We start from the raw sequence: 15,509 nt of genomic DNA on the forward strand, positions 1-15,509 counted from the left end.
CGATGCACATTTCCACTTTAGAGGGCTCTTTTGACAGCTCAGCCCCTGGGGAAGACACAGCTCCACTGTGTCACGGGTAAAGTCCACACAGGCAAGGTCCTGGTGCCCTGGTGGCTGTCTCCCAGAACAGGACAACGTGCGGAAGGAAGTGAATGAATCCCCCTGGCCCGAAGCAGCCACCTGACACTGTCCTGCTTGTTCACCCTTCTTAAAATATAGAGCCAGGGCTGGAGAGATGACTCAGCGGTTAAGAGCACTGACTGCTCTTCCAGAGGTCCTGAGTTCAAATCCCAGCAACCACAGATGGCTCACAACCATCTGTAATGGGATCTGATGCCCTCTTCTGGAGTATCTGAAGATAGCTACAGTGTACTTATGCATAAAAAAGAAAAAGAAAAAAGGAAATGTAGGGCCAGAGAGGGCTCGTTATGTCAGAAAAGACACATACAGGACGGCTTTCCAGCCACTACCAGCTTAATCTCTGCTGACGTCTGACTCATAACTTTTGGTTAAACAGATGACTGCGGGCCACTAGCAGCAGCCAATTAGAACAGCAAGTGCTGGGTTCTGCAATGCAGGGGCAGCATCTCAGGAGCTGACACAACTGCCGCAACTGTGTGGTGTGTATGTGCGTGTGTGCATGCGTGTGTGTGTGTGTGTGTGTGTGTGTGTGTGTGCACAGACACAAGTAAATAAATGCTTTATTTCAGGAAAAAGTAGTTAAGGATAATGAAATCATCAGAAAACATTAAGTTTGCCTTTGATGTTACCCTTCAGACGTTGTAAAGTTAGGAATAATGTGTTAATAAAAAAAATTGAAAAAAAAGAAGTCTGGGTTTGTTGAGGGCAGAGACTCTGTCTGGTGTTTTTTTTTTTCTATCTCAATAGATCCAGAGTCTAAATTTAAAATACCCAAGCCCCGCAGAAGTTCTCTGCATTGTAAGCGCTGGCTTGCTGGGATTTTCTCGGATAACTGTTGACTGGGCACTTTGCAGATGATGTAGATGTCACGGAAAGGCCACCATCCTCGGGAGCAGGTCGTAAAGGGAATCTTTTCAATGTGTGGGAGCTTCACCTGTCAGTAATGTTAACTTAGGCAGGAGACAGGGAGGCGGAAGTTCCGGTGCCCAGAGAGGATTCTGGGAGAGTCAGAGGCATGGGTAATTCACCAGAACACAGATGGAGAGAGACATGAAACTGAAGGAGCGGTAACGGGATTATTGAGATAGGAGCTAATTGGGGAACAGAGCCAAAGCTATTGGTCTAGACATTTATTCATAAAGAATTCAGTTTTGGGGCTGGAGAGATGGCTCAGTAGTTCAGAGCACTGACTGCTTTCCCAGAGGTCCAGAGTTCAATTCCCAGCAGCCACAGGGTAGCTCATAACCATTTGTAATGGGATCCAATGCTCCCTTCTGGTGTGTCTGGAGACAGCTACAGTGTACACACATATATAAGATAAATAAATAAATCAATTTTTAAAAAAGAAATTGGTCTTGGAATCTTTACTTTGGGGAACGTGGGTGTAGGTGGCAAAGCTGGAGGTTACAGCAGGTGGCAAGGTCCAGGGAAAGACCTTGACAGAAAACACACCCCCTGAGATGCCCACACTGGGGAAGGCCTTAACCAGAGCCCACTTCTATTTTCCTTCTCTGGCTACTCATGCACCATGATCTGTGACAGTTTTTGCTGTGTATCAACTCCTTCTTTCATGGACTGTGGAAATCAAGGCTCTCTCCCAATGGTGGGTGTTAGGATTCTATCTAAGCTCCACCCCACAATTACCAGGCAACAGCCAGGTATGCCCCTCCCCACAGTTGCCTGGCAACAGCCAGGTAGGCCTGGCCTAAAAAAGAGGGGGCTGGGCCCCCTCCTTTCTCTCTTATCTCTCTTACCCCTTGGCACTCTCACCTCTCTGCCCCTCTTGGGCTCTCCTCCCCTCCCCCTTTCTCTACGTGGTGGTGGCCAGCCTCCACTCTCTCCCTCTCTCTGCCTTTCTGTGCCTCCACTACCCCATTAACTCCCATCCTCTGCCCTGAATAAACTCTACTCCATACCATATCTGTGTGTGTCTGGTCTCTCCGGGGAAGAGATGCCCACTGGGGCACCCCCTTCCCCCACACCGCCGTATACCATACTCTCTAAATCTCTTTCTCTTTTATGAACCCAAGAGTGGGAACATCAGCAGGGGCCTCCAAATTACTACTCCACACTGTGTGAGTCATGTTTTTGCTGGCTATTGGCTAGTGCAGAAGAATGAGGCTAATGTTCTCAGTCCCTGGCAGCTGGAACCTGGTGGAAGCAGGATGCAGTCTGATGGTCCTCTGTCACATCATCCCGAGGACTCAGTCTCAGAGAAAAATAAGGTGTCTTGGCCAGAGTTCTCAACCTGTGGATTGCTGCTGCTGCTTCGGGGTTGAATGACTCTTTTACAGGGGTTGTCTAAGACCTTCAGAAAAGAGATATTTACGTTACAATTCATAACAGTGACAAAATTATAGTTATGAAGAAGCCATGAAAATAATATTATGGCTGGGAGTCACCACAAGATGAGGAACTGTATTAAAGAGTCACAGCATTAGGAAGGTTGAGAACCACTGCTCCTGAGAAAGAGGATTTATTAAAGTGGCTTACAGACTGTGGCCCAGCTAGTTCAATATTGGCTGTCCACCAGTGGGAAGTCCAAGAATCCAGGAGTGTTCAGTCCCCAAGGCTGGATGTCTTAGCTGGTCTTCAGCATACACCAGAATTCCATAAAAGTAGACTCTAATGCCAGTGAAGGAATGGACTTACCAACAAGGGGGAAAATAAGCAGAAACACACATAGACACAGACACAGACACAGACACACACACACACACACACACACACACACACACACACACACAGCTTTCTTTTTCTGTGCCCTTTATACAGGCTGCCACTAGAAGGTGTGGTCTAGACTAAAGGTATGTTTTCTAACCTTGAAAGATAAGAATTTAAGGAGATTCTTCAGTCTCAAATGATCCTATAAACTAAAAATCCCTCACAGATGTGCCTGGCAGCTTAGGGTTTTACTAACTCTAGATGTGGTCTATTTGACAATCAAGAATAGCCATTGCACAAGGTGTGTGTGGGGAGGGCTCTTTCTTAGAAACCCGATACCTGCCTCTGCTCCCCCTGCAGCAATGGCAGAAATATCTGCTCCCCCATCCGTGTACCACATTTCCCCCTAAAGGCAGCGAGAAGTTTCTCATTGTATCCTTTATTATTCAGACTCTGATGCTGGGGAGCGGGTACAAGACACCAGTTGCTTTCCATATTTGGGCTTACAGTGGTACCGGGAACCATGGTAAGAAAATGCTGGAAGCTTCTACTAAGGCCTAGTCTTTTTGAACTATGGACTTATTATTCTTTTTTTTTTTTTTTTGAGGGAAGCTATGTGCAGTCACTCCTCTGATGGATTCCTCTTACAGCTCAGGCTAGATAAATTCCCAGCACAAGCCAAGACTTGGGAGCAGGAATGCAGGTGGGAGTGTAAGACTGAGAATCACGCCAGTGGCCTCTGTTCCTCAAAGAATCAAAAACCAGGGGCCAGGCAGGCTGTGAAAGGGGGGCTGTTGCTTGCTCATCGTTTCTGACCTCTTTTCCTTACACAGGGGAGTGGGGAGCCCAGAGAGAGAACCCAGCTTGCAGTCTGTCCAAGGGCCACACACACCTTCCATCTCCTCACCTTTTGTTCTAGAACGTCTCAGTAATACCTTCTACTTTTGGTGTTTCATTTATTTCTGATCAGATGGCGCTTTCTCTTCAAGACAGGATCCCGAGGGCCAATGGGCAGGACAGAGATGTCTCTGAAGGACCCCTGCACACCCCAGCCTACCTCTTGCATGCAGTAGGAGCCCAGTTAATATCAGCTAGAATAGATTTGTCATCCTAAGAGGACCCAGTGACGCCAGGAAACCATCATTCTTGGGCTTTGCATCCGTGAGCTTCCAAAATGTATTTAACAAACTCGGTTTTAAAAAAGACGGCTAAATACTTTCTGGGGAGGCTATTGTCTACTGTGTGTATCTCAGACCTATTCTTGCAATCTTTGTGTGTGTGCATACATACTTGTATATGTATACATCTGCATATGCGTGTGGGCGTACAGAGCCTGTGCAGGCCTGAGACTGCTTTTGGAGTGAGACCATCATTATCCTCTGCCTCATTTATTTTAAGACAAGGTCTCTCACTGAACCTGGAGTTCCTGATTTGGCTTCATGGCCAGTACGCCCCAGGGGTCTCCCTGGTGCCAGCATTACAGGTGCATGCTGCTGTGCCCTGCTCATTATGTAAGTCCTAGGGATCCAAACCCGGATCCTCAGGCTACCACAGCAAGCATTTTGCCAACTGTTTTCTATAACTAGTGTCTGGCTCACAGCCACAGATTTCCATGGAGGGCAGACAGGCCCTCTCTGTCCTCCATTGAGACCAGAGGGGATGGAGGAGGCCAGTACTCCAGCATCAACTTCTGTCCCTGCCCTGTTTCTCCTTCCCAGAGAATATGTCTGCCCGCAAGCATCCCTGAGCTGCCTTAGATCCCCTCCAAGCACTGCCCTGGGAACCAACCAGGCGAGAGACTAGGGTGTCCTGGGAAGAACATGTCTATTGAGGAGCAGTGGCTGTGGCATGCAGGCACACACACACACACACACACACACACACACACACACACACACGCTCATGGCTGCAGAAGCCTCCCAAGGAAACTGGAAATCTGGATTTTTTTTTTCCCTGTGATTTTTAAGAACGTACCATGAACAAAAGTCAAGATCAACCAACCAACCACCCAGCAACAAAAAGCCCCTCAGACCACATGGGATTGTCCACACTTCCTGTCTGTGGGTCACTGTGGCAGACCTCTGCTTGAACATGGCATTTTTTAAACATCGTGCATAAAGGTGTGGATTTGATGAGATGCCACTCACCTGGGCTACACACTTTCTAAGTGTTTATCCAGATGTGGATCGCGGCCATCACTGAAAATTGACACGCGCATGCTCTCTCCCAGGACTGGTCTTAATGCTCACATTTCTCATCTAAGAAGAGCAAATGTTGAAGAAGTTGCCCAGTGCCATGCAGCTAGCGGGAGGCTGGATTGGAACCCCAGGTTGTCTGACCACAAATCCAGTGTCTGTCGATACAACCCAAGCCACCTCTCAGACACCCAAAATGAAATTGCCTGTTACTTTGCTAAGCCCCATGAGTTTAGCAATGGTACCTTTTAAAATCACATAAGAAGATAGAAATCATGCAACAAATAACTTGAGGGATTGTACTTACAGTTGCACACAAATATGTATGCAGACATGTACACATAAGCATGCATAGCCCATTATACCCAAGAGCGTGTGCATACCCATGCTCCGTCATGCATGTCCTGCCCTCATCTCTCGCTTCCTAGGGCATCAGAGACTAAGCTGGACCACCCCGAGTTCTCTCTGCCTGCCCTGTGCCATCCTCACCTAGTCTTCACCAAGAGTTTCCTGGAAATCTGACTGAGGCTGTGGTGTTCCTTTTTTCCCTCCCTAACCCAGAAGACAAATTGGGAGTTTTGTTTTTCAAAGTCTGGGTTTCGTAAACCTGGAATCCTTCCCTTATTTTTCCACCAGACATTTCCTTGGCCTATTGCCTTTCTCCAGGACCTTGGCCAGGAGGTTACACTTGGAGCGCCCTCTGCTGGGCACCACCCTCCCAACCTAGTGGGCACTTGCAGAGGGGAAGTGGTTGGACTCTCTCAAGTGTCATCGAATGGGGAAACCAAGGGTGGCTAAGAGGATATTGGGATGTGTGTGCTCATCCTAAGTATGTGTTAATGGGTGTGCTACTAGTGGGTAGACTTTTGTGTGTGTGTGTCTACACTATTAAAAATAAAAGAAAAAACGTTCTGAGTTCTAACTAAAGGTTCTGGACTCTACTTAGGGCCCCTGAGTGGGACCAGTGACAGGAGTTTGGGGACATCATCTAACTCAGCCTCTTCAGTGTCCATTACATTAACAAGTGGGAGGCTGAGACTCAGGGAGGGTCGTTTCTGAGTACCTGCCCATGGCTAGTTAAATCTGCGAAATCTCTGTCGTTTACCTACGCCTCTTGAGACTGTGTAGTTTTGTTCTCGATTTAAAGATTAAGACAGAGGTCTCACATGAGGAAGAACAGGAGGAACTGTCCTGGGATTTGAATCCAACCTGCCGTCCTCTCGTCTTCTGAGACTCTTGGATTTCCCCATTTGGCTCAGAGCAGAGTCCAAGACAAGACACAACACAGTGCTCCAGCTCCGAGATGAAAGTGACTCTTCCTAGGGTGCTGTTCCCAGCCCTACTGGGGCTCCCCCACATCAGCCAGAGCAGTGAATTCAGGCCTAGGAGCCTCTCTAGATACTCAGTTCTGCTTTGCAGTTGTCCTGAAAGAAAACGGGTCCTGGATGGCGTTGGGTTTACTTTTCATTTTAAAGGGTCCTGGTTAATGGCGCAAGGAAATGCAGAACATATTTCAGCGAGAGACGGTTCCCTCCGCCCCAGGTCCCACCTGGCTTTCCTTCCCCCTTGTCTCATTTACACAAAAGACTGCCTGTCCTCATCTCCTTTTATGACTCCTGTCTGAAATCCAAATCCTGGCCATTATTTTTAATTGACTGACTAATTAATTGTTTTCCTTCGTGCATGTTCAGATCAGAGGTCAACCCTGGGCGCTCCTCCTCAGCAGCTGTGCTCCTTGTGTTTTGAGAGGAGGCTAGCTGGCCCGCTAGCTCCAGGGATCCTGTCTCCCACCTCTGCCTTCCTAGAGCTGGCATTACAAACACACACCACCACACCTGGCTCTGGAGACCAATCCTGGCCACTCTTTCAAACCCCTCTCAGAGGTTACTTCTGTGGAGCCTTCTCTCCAGACTCCAGCAAGAACTACCCTGCCTCGCTCTTCTCTCACAGGCCCTGCAGTGGGTGGAACATCCTGAGGAACTAGCAGGTTCACCTATGATCCCCCCCCAAAAGGCATCACAGTGCGCAGTAAGAGACCCGAGACTCTTACTTAATCAGTTCTGCTATTAACAGACTGGGGTTGAAAAGGAGGTTGCTAAAGAAAGCTGGAGATAAATGTGCTTTTCTACTTCTCAAGTCCAGAATGGGAAGCTTTCTGAGTTTACTCAAAGTTAGTCCGTGGCATAATGGTTTGAGGAGCAGAGACCGGGTGGACACTGTCTCATAGGATGGAAAGCCTGGGAGGTGGGCACCCACTGAGACAAGCAAGATGGAGGGGAAGTGGCTCTGCTCTCAGTAGCCACAGCTCCCCCTGTTGTTGTGTACAAGACGATGGCCACACGCAAAGGAGATGTGACGTCCCCCTAGGCTTCTCTCGCTCATGGTGGACAGGACAAATCACAGACCGGGGAGGGATCAGAGATCAGGTCCTGCTGGATTCGGAGGGCTGCGGATGTTAGCAAGGCGCTACAGAGCAGCCACGCAAATGGGGACGAGAAGTCGGAGAGACGGAGTTGTCAAACCCCACGGACAAGCGCACACAGAACCAAAACCCTCATCTTTCAAAGCTTTGATCAGGGGAGAGTTCTTCTGTCACTTGTCCCCATGTCTCCTCCTTATCTGTCCCTCTGCCCAGGCAGGGCAGCGGAAGAATATGAATGCACTCAGTGCTGCTGGAGCTCAGTCAGCAGACACTGTGATAGTAAATCGCACACCACACATTTAAGATTTATCACCATAGTTGCCAGCAGAGATACCACAGCTAGAAAACAGAGAAGGGAGGACTTGAGAGAAAAAGCAGCCATTGCAATCAAACCCTCAGGCTACAGGAATCCACCTGCGGTGGGCCCTGCCAGCCTGGGTAAAAAGATCACATTTTAAATCAAGTTTGGAATCTTCCATTTGTACAGGACTGGATACAGAATGTTATTTGCTGGCGATAAGATCCTAGGACCCAAGGCTGATCAAGAATGTCATAAGGTGTTTAAGGCTCCAATGGAAGGCAGAGACAGGACTCCCTCTTCTTTCCTCCTGAATATGTTCTTACAGGCGCTAAGGAGAGAAAGTGGATTCCTGAGTGTATGTAATGGGTTTTGCCTACTGCATGTAGGGACTGCATTTGGTACACTGTAGAATGAACCTCTTCTGGTTAGTTCTTCCAGCTGGGGGTGTTTGTATCTGTCTTGCAGCTAAGAGTGTGTGCCTGCCTCAGTCAGAGCCACTGAACCGTCAGCACAAAAGTTGGCTGTGCTTGACTTCCAGAGTCCTCCTTCTGGGGCTCCAGATGTCTTCAAGATGAGAGGCTCCCTCTTATCCACAGGCTGTGTTGGAAGTTCTAAGACAACCAACTTCTGATCTGATGTTCTGCTAAGTGGCATAGACCATAATTCGTATCTGCCCTGCTCCAGATCTCATGCTTAGGACAGAGAGGACAGAGCAAGAGACCCTGTCCTGAAGAGGCTCATAGGGAATGACAAACCATAGGGGCAGGACAAACTGCTTAAAGGAAAGGAAAAATTCTGAACCTGGGTACCAGACAGAAATGCAGGTAAGACGTGCACACGTTGTAGCCACAAGGGAGTGGCCGAACCCTGGGATGGAAGGCCACGAGTGATATACTGGTTAGTTTCTGTCATGTCAACTTGACACAAACTATAATCACTTGGAAGAGGGAACCTTGCTCGCCTCCATCAGATTGGCTCATGGGGCACTTTTTTATTAATGATTAATGTTGGAGGGCCCAGTCCACTGTGGGCAGCGCCACCCCTAGGCAGGTGGTCTTGGGTTGTATAAGAAAGCAAGCTGAGCAAGCCATGGGGAGCAAGCCAGGAAGCAGCACTCCTCCATGATTCCTGCCTTTGCTTCTCCTTGGGTTCCTGCTCCAACTGTGATGGAGAGTCTAAGCCAAATAAACCTTATTCTTCCCCCGACCCCCGGTAGCTATAAAAGGCAGACTAGGAGAGGTACTAGGACAGTAGCTCAGTCATGCAGGTACTCACAAGGGCCTTGGCTGGAAGCAGGTTAGTCAAGCCCCAGAGAAACTGTCACCAGGATGAATAACTGAAGGGCATACTTTAGGGCTTGCCGTTCCGTTTCTACCTCTTCACGGGCTATATTGCTAGAGTGCCTCACCTGGGTCCCCACCTCTATGTTCTTCTTTCAAGATAATCTGTGGCCAGCAGGATATGGAGTTAAAAAAAGGCCTGGTTTTCAGCCCTGAGTGTGGCATTGGGCAAGTCATTTTCCTCCCCCCACCCCCGGGGGCTCTTTCTCTCATGATCTGTAAAATAGAAAGAAGGCCATCCCTGTGGGGCTTTCTGGGAAGATGTCCAGGGAAGAGCTGGACCAGAGCCTCCCGGGATATGACTATGGGTCAGGTGGAGAGAACTGTGTGAGTCTCGGTTCCCTCAAGTTCTTACCAAGATAGTGATGCCTCGCTCCTTCCCAAGTGGCTGGTGTGAGCATGCTCTGCCCGTGCTGGGCAAGCATGCCGATTAGACAGCAGTTAGTATGAGCGAGTCTTTTCCTCAGTGTCCTCTGTAAGATGAGGGGCTTTAAGAGCTCTGGGGGTGGATAGATGGCTGCAGAGGTGGGCTTAATTTTATTGTGGTTATGTTTGGATCTAAACAATGAGATTCCTGCCTCCATCTTGGGTGGGGCACTCCCTTAAACCTTCAAACCCTTCAGCACAAACAGGTCTGCCGCACCATCTGTTCGTGGAGACCTACGCCTGCCTCTCACCCAGGCCTTTCTTCTCTTGCCTTTCTTCAATATTTCCTGGATCTTCCTACCCAGTTTTTGTAGAACATGGTCCCTCTCCTTCCTGATAGCCATCTTTAGCACAATTTGCTCAGGGCCTCAAGCCAAGAAGGCTCCCCAAGAGGAACTCTTCCTCCTCTAGGTGAATGTCTCTGTAGTCGTTGTGTGAGTCCACATGGCGTGTGCACTCTCTCCCATGTTCCTCTCTGGTGTGGACTTCTGCATAGGACACCATGCAGTTCCCCACAGTACTCTGGCTGCCAAGAATTACTTAATTGCATCCCCCGTGTCTTCAGTGTCTATTGCTGTCTGACTTTCATTTCTGTGGCTTTGATATGATACCTTGAGAACGAGGAACTTAGGGGAGGAGAGGCTTATTTAGCTGACAGCCCCAGGTTACAGCCTCAGTTCCGAGGAAGTCAAGGCCGAAAGCTAAGGCAAACGAATGCTTGCTTCTTTCTGTTTGTGCTCAGCAAGCTTCCATTCCTCTCACATCATCCTGGGACTCTGTCTAGGGAATGGTGCCGCCCACAATGGGCCGGATCTTTCTATATCAGTTAACAATCAGGAGGATCCCCCCCCCCCCCCCCCCCGACCCAGACATGCCCACAGACCAACCTGATCTAGATAATTCCTCGATTGAGTCTGTCTTCCCAGGTAATTCTAGATTGTACCACATTGATAATTAAAACTAACCAACACAATAGCACAGTGTCTTGAATGGTCCACGCTGCATCTTTAGCACCATGTAGATGTAAAAGCTGTGGCCCAGTCAGGAACCACAGAATCAGAACCAACAATACTCCTTAAACTTTATTTCCCCTATAATATTTCTGGAAACTTGTTGAATATAGGTTTCCAGTGACCGTACGGGACTGAGACTCTGTACGTCTGAGAGTCTCCTAGGTGATACAGATGCTGCCAGACAGAGGACATGTTTTTTGAGGGGCACTGAGGCAAGAACACAGCTGCTAACAGGGAAAGCCAGTAGTGGGGAAGAATATTTTTAAAATAGTGGCATTTTCCCAAACATCATTTCACGTGTAGTATATGTATATACACATGTTTATTGTGGGTAGATATGCTCATGTGTGTGTCTGATTGTGGAGGCCTAAAGTTGACATTGGGTGTCTTCCTCTTCCGTTTTCCATTGTATTTATTGAGGCAGAGTCTCTCAACTGAATTCTAACTTCACTTCCTAAACAAGTATAGTTAACTATCTTACCCTGGAAATTCCCTGTCTCTGTCTCCCAAGTGCTGGGATTACAGTGGCCACCATGTCTGCTGGCTTTTATGTGGTTTTGGGTGGTCTAAAGTCTGGTTCTTATGGCGGTGTGCCAAGGGCTTTAGCCACTGAGCCATTTGTGTCGGTTTGGATGAAGATGGCCCCCATAAGCGCTCGTGTCCCCCCTTCTCTCTCTCTCTCTCTCTCTCTCTCTCTCTCTCTCTCTCTCTCTCTCTCTCTCTCTCGGCTGTCCAGGGATCCGGGTGTAGAATCCTCATTTACCTCTCCAGCACCTTGTCTGTCTGCAGGCTGCCATGTTTCAAGTCATCATGTTAAACCTCTGAACTGTAAGTTGGCCCCATTAAATACTTCCCTTTATAGAGTTGCTGTGGTCATGGTATCTCTTCACAGCAATTAAAAAACCCTAACAAAGATGCCATCCCTCTAGCCCTATAAAGTTTTTAAACACAGTACAAAGTCTCTGTGATCCCTCAGCACAGAGCGATACAGTGGGTGTTAGTTACTACTTACTGTCTGTGGCGGTTTGAATGTGAAGAGTCCCCCTCAGGCTCAGGAATCTGTGTAGTCGTGGTTCCCAGGCAGTGCTGTTTGGGAAATTTGTGAGATCTCTAAGTGGAGTCTTACAGGAAAAAGTATGTGACTGGGGGCGGGCCTTGGGGTCAGTCCCACTTCCTGTTCTCTCTCCACTTCCTTACTGCCTACGCAGTGTGACCAGCGCACCTCACACTCCTGCTTTCCCCACAGTAATTGACTGTACCCCAAGGAACTGTAAGCCAGGGTATGCCTCTCCTTAAGCCTGCCTGTTTTTAGTTGGACCGCTCTTCACGCTTGCTTTCTTCCTTTGCCCCCCTTTCCCCCTCTTGCTCCGGCCCTGAGCACTCCAGTCCCTACTCGCTCGCTCTGGCCCATAGGTCTTTTATTTGTTTCTCATTACAGATGGTTGTGAGCCACCAAGTAGTTGCTGGGATTTGAACTCATGACCTCACTGGCTGCTCAGTAAGTGCTCGTAACTGATATGCCATCTCACCAGCATCTTTTCTTTTCTTTTCTTTTCTTTTTCTTTTTCTTTTCGGTTTTTCGAGACAGGGTTTCTCTGTGTAGCCTTGGCTGTCCTGGAACTCACTCTGTAGACCAGGCTGGCCTCGAACTCAGAAATCGGCCTGCCTCTGCCTCCCAAGTGCTGGGATTACAGGTGTGTGCCACCCCGCCCAGCTCCTGTTTTCTTTTTTTTTTTTTAAAGGTTTATTTATTTGTTTATTCCCCGTATATAAGTGTTTTGTCAGCATGTATGTTTGTGCTCCCTGTGTGTGCCTGTTGCCCATGGAGACCAGAAGAGGGCGCCAGGTCCCTCGGACCTGGAGTTACAGATGGTTGTGAGCCACTGTGTAGGTGCTGGAATCAAACAAAGATCTGCAAGAGCAGCCAGTGCTCCTATTTGCTGAGCCATCTCGTGCCTGCAAGCTGTGCCTGGGAAGAGCTATTACCTCTTTGCCAAGAGCAGGGAGGCACTGAGAGGAGGTCAACTCCACAGCCAGGGCGGCTGTTGCTACCTGGCTGTCACATAGCTGCCTCTAATCTTTGCGGCCCTCAGGGCTAAGAATGTCACTTTCGCTTTATGGGTGAGGTTCTGGAACTTTCCCAGGCTCACAGGCCGGGCGGTTCCCCACATGTAAGCAGAAGTTACACAGCAGTAGAACTGGGTTTTCTTTGTACTGGGCTTCCGAGGAGAACTCTTCTGACTCGTGATTCAGTGTCTCACTTCTTCTTACGCCTCCCTGCTCTGGTGCCGTTTCTGTCCTGGAGCTGGTGGGCGTGGCTCAGGCCACCAACAGAGGCGTGTAGAGCCTGGCACTGTGATTCTGAGTGTTGTGAAATCCTTGGTTCCTCGGTCTACCTGTGGACCGAGGAGGTGCTGATCATGTGACTTTGGGGGGGCCTGGAATGTTAACAGTTTCTAACTTTAAGTACTGTGTCCACTAGGGAGGCAGGTTTTTGTTTGTTTAATGATATCACCTGTGGTATGCCAGAAAATGTGTTATATGCGAGGCATGCATGCACCGGTTACCATTTTACTGCTGTGAAGTCACTTAAGGAAGGGTTGTATGTAGCAGGACTCACGGTTCGACAGCACAGCCCATGACTGTAGGCAGGAGCTGAGGCAGCTGGTTCGCAGTAGTCTGCATTCCCTTTTTATTCATCCCCGTCCTAGGGGATGGTCTCACCTACATTTAGGGGGAGTCTTCCTTCCTCAATGCAGCCCATAAAGGAGATCCCTCAAGGCAAATTCAGAGTTGTGTAGGTGATGCCAGATGTCCGTCGGGTTGACTGTGCCTGCCATTTTTTTTTTTTTTTTGTTTTTTTGTTTTTTTTGTTTTTTTTCGAGACAGGGTTTCTCTGTATAGCCCTGGCTGTCCTGGAACTCACTCTGTAGACCAGGCTGGCCTCGAACTCAGAAATCCGCCTGCCTCTGCCTCCCAGAGTGCTGGGATTACAGGCGTGCACCACCACCGCCCAGCCCCTGTGCCTGCCATTTTATACAAAGATCCTCTGACTTGGGAATTATTAGCACTTCTGGTTGTGAGGTGTGAGACCTGAGACCCAAGGAGGTAAAATGCTCTTTATTATTCTGCCTTACAGGTACAACAAGGGCGTTGTGCCATCACCAAGGCCTGCTTCCTCCTGCCCATGCGATGTTCCTGGACCATGGTAACTGCACTTTGCTGGTTACCCCCCCCCCCCCCCCGCCCCCTCGAAGCTCGGTTCCTCCTACAGAGTTCTGTGTTATCATTGAACAGTGCTGGCCAAAAGGATATGGCTTCCCCAAGGAGGACTGATTGCTCCACACCCTCAACTTTTTTTTGTGGGTCCAGTCAGAGGTCTTGGACTTGTGTCCTGGTCTAGTGAATAGTTTATTTATTTTATTTGATTGTATGTGTTTGTGCGCACACATGTAGTTGCATGCGTCCATGTGAGCATCTGTATGTGGAGGCCACAAGACATGGTTTCTCAATGGCCTGGAACTCACCAGGATGCCTCGGCTGATGGCTAGCTCACTGAGACCTCCATAGTCACCACTGTGATTGTAAGCATGCACTGTGTTGGCATTCTTTCTAGGCTCCACCCAACAGTTGCCTGGCAACAGCCAGGTAGGCCTGGCTTGCTATAAAAGGGGCTATTTGGACCCTCCTCCCTCTTTCTCTGCCCCTCCCCTGCCTCTCTGGTTCTTTTCTCTCCCTAACCCCTTTTTAGTTTCTTCTTTCCCCTCTCCCCCATCTTTCCACGTGTTCCTGGCTGGCCTCCTCCTCCTCTTCCTCTTCTTCCTCCTCCTCTTCCTCTTTTTCCTCCTCCTCTTCTTCCCCCTCCTCTTCTCCTCCCCCCCCCCACCTCTCTGTCTTCTCCCTTCTCAACTCTCCTTCCCATGTCCCCAAATAAACTATTCTATGCTATGGCTGGTCCCTCAGGTGGGAGGGACGCCTCAGCATGGGCCTGCTGAGGCACCGCCTCCCACCTCACCATACTGTGCTCTACAAAACATATCGTGTTTTTATAAAACACAATGCACTAGCTAGCCTGGTTTTTGTTTGTTTGTTTGTTTATAATGTATGCTTAGAGGATCAAACTCGGGTTCTCATACTTGCAAGCCAAGAATATCATCAGTTGAACAGTCTCTCTAGCCCTGTAAAGGTACAGCCCGATCTCCCCATCAAAGTTAAAGATCATGTCACTGGTAATATGTCCTTGTCACACTAACTATAGAACCAGTCTCAGGTGTAGGAAACTTAACCCAGACTTGTCTTGTGTCTTCAGGGACCTTCAGATTTGGCTACTAAATACTCAGCTCCGGAGACAAGGGTTTTCACTTCTGAGAGGTCTCTGCATGGCCTTTCAGGGGCACCCCTGAGACCGTATGTCTGTGCAGGAGAGGGGGAGCGGCCCTTGACGTGGACATTGGCCTTGTTGTCTGCAGGAGCTGGCCTGGCGTGTGAGGTCAGGCCGTAGTGTTCATTGTGTATTGTGTCACAGAATGCCAAGGCCAGACAAAACTGGAGACAAAAAAGGAGAGATTACCTCTATAATGATGTTTGAGTAGAGAATAAAAAACAAAAACATTGTCTAAACCACAAGACTATCGCATCCCCATCTTCTGGCTAATCTGCGAGCCAGAGACATCTTTATTTCAACTAGAAGAGAGTCAAGATGTCCACTTAGGATTGCTCCTGGCTTCAGCCTAGAGAGGAGCTCTGCTCCCTTGACTCGCCCCTGACCACAGCACAAATCCCATAAGTCTTTGCTGGTGCCCTCCCTACGATGTGTTCTTCCTCAGCAAAATCAACAGATTCTATCCAAGTACGACTGTTCCTGGTTGAACTGACTGCATGGTCTGTGGCTTTAGATTCTGAAAGTGGCAGGAAACATCCACCCCAGAACCCAGGATAACCAGTAACTCTTTAAATTCGTGCCGAGAAACTCCAGTGGACTCCTCCCACTGAGCACAGTGCCCTACA

At 48.8% G+C, this 15,509-nt stretch overlaps 2 long non-coding RNA genes across 2 annotated transcripts; one reads left to right on the forward strand and one right to left on the reverse strand.

Annotated features, from left to right (window-relative positions):
• Positions 1–1,928: 1,928 nt before the first annotated feature.
• On the reverse strand, positions 1,929–11,608 carry LOC127684122 (uncharacterized). Its single transcript, XR_007977732.1, has 3 exons — positions 11,515–11,608; positions 4,953–5,063; positions 1,929–2,449 (listed from the first exon to the last, which is right to left on the reverse strand). It is a non-coding gene; the product is annotated as an uncharacterized LOC127684122 (long non-coding RNA).
• A 101-nt stretch (positions 11,609–11,709) lies between these two features.
• On the forward strand, positions 11,710–13,703 carry LOC127685012 (uncharacterized). The gene is made up of 3 exons (XR_007977775.1): positions 11,710–11,782; positions 11,941–12,000; positions 13,642–13,703. It is a non-coding gene; the product is annotated as an uncharacterized LOC127685012 (long non-coding RNA).
• Positions 13,704–15,509: the final 1,806 nt, after the last annotated feature.

This window comes from Apodemus sylvaticus, chromosome 5 (genome assembly GCF_947179515.1).
Source record: "Apodemus sylvaticus chromosome 5, mApoSyl1.1, whole genome shotgun sequence".
NCBI lineage: Eukaryota > Metazoa > Chordata > Mammalia > Rodentia > Muridae > Apodemus > Apodemus sylvaticus.